The sequence below is a fragment of the Tupaia chinensis genome, unplaced genomic scaffold, assembly GCF_000334495.1.
Source record: "Tupaia chinensis unplaced genomic scaffold, TupChi_1.0 Scaffold000154_1, whole genome shotgun sequence".
In the NCBI taxonomy this organism is placed as follows: Eukaryota; Metazoa; Chordata; class Mammalia; order Scandentia; family Tupaiidae; genus Tupaia; species Tupaia belangeri.
This window is the reverse complement of record NW_006159625.1, coordinates 3,687,335-3,688,697: the sequence shown is the minus strand read 5'-3', so window position 1 is coordinate 3,688,697 and position 1,363 is coordinate 3,687,335. Positions and strand designations below refer to the sequence as shown.

The window sequence follows — 1,363 nt, the reverse complement described above, 5'->3', positions numbered from 1 at the left end:
AACCTATCACTGGGTACACCCTTCCTGCAAGGCCAGGAAGTTTTCTCTACTGCCCAGACTGGAGAGGACTGACAAGAACACAGACCACTTTAGAGAGGTTTTTGTTTTGTTTTGTTTTGTTTTGTTTTTTGTTTTTTCCATAGGGTGTGCCTACTCACCAGAAAGACAGAGAGACAAAAAGTGATAAATCACCCCCCCCCAGGGGGGATGACCACACCACAATCCCTTCTCCTCCATTCTCCTCTTGGGATCTTGGGCACGCATGGCACGCACACCCGGCGTGAGTTTAAGCCACCAGGTCAGGGACTTAAACAACGGTCGACTATGTGGGAGTCCAGCGACATAGCCATTATGCTTACTGCTGGTCCCAACACAGACCACTTTGGAGAAAGGGTGGAGGTGAGGTTTGAAACTAGAAAAACCGTCAAGTAGAAAAAAAGCACCTAGCTTATTTAGAAGTTAAAAGCAAACTATGGAATGCTTCACACATTTGCATGCCATCCTTGTGCAGTGACCATGCTAATCTCCTCTGTACCGTTCCTATTTTAGTATATATGCTGCCAAAGCGAGCACAGAAAAGAGGTACCACTTCATAATTATGCCAGGCTCATTGTCGTAAACCAAGACTCCCAGGGAAACTCAGACATATGGTCACTCCTGCAATCCTGTCCTCCCAAGACTCCCTTTCCTTCTCTGGTTGCTCATCCTTAGACTCCTTTATGGGATCCTTTGCCTCCATCTACTCCTTAAACTCTTCCACTCATGCTACACCACACCCCTGCATGATCTTATCCATTGGCATCAATCTCTATCCACAGATGACTCCCCACTTACCCTGTGAGCACTGTATCTTGATTCTATAGTCCATGTACAAGAATCTAACTCTCCCTGAACGTCCTAGAGGTAAGTACACATCTACCCACCAAACTTGTCCTCTTCAACCCAACGGTTCTCTCTTCCAACAGAATTGTAGATTGGGGACTATATGGAGGAAATGGTGGTGAAGGTAATAGGTTTTGGAGTAGTGATTACCTGGTCCATAGCCTAGCTTATCCATGAACTAGCCATGCATATTAATATTAATATAATTATTTAACCTCTCCAAGCCCCAGTTTCCTATCTGTAAAATGGAGATAAAAATGCCTACCTTAAGAGCTGATTATGAGGATTAAGTGAGACAAACAGGGCACTTTATGAGCCAGTCAGTTCTATATGGCTCATATATATTATTTCATTTAATTCTCACAACAACCCTCTGAGGTACGTGTCATATTTATGTCTCTTTTATAGATAAGCCACCAGAAGCACAGAGAGATTAAATAATATCTATAGGCTGGCAGCAGAATTAGAGTTCAAATTCAGG

The 1,363-nt window shown here is 43.5% G+C and overlaps 1 non-coding gene across 1 annotated transcript; it reads right to left on the bottom strand.

Annotated features, from left to right (window-relative positions):
• Positions 1 to 466: 466 nt before the first annotated feature.
• On the bottom strand, positions 467 to 573 carry LOC114007325 (U6 spliceosomal RNA). The gene has a single exon (XR_003548944.1). It is a non-coding gene; the product is annotated as a U6 spliceosomal RNA (small nuclear RNA).
• Positions 574 to 1,363: the final 790 nt, after the last annotated feature.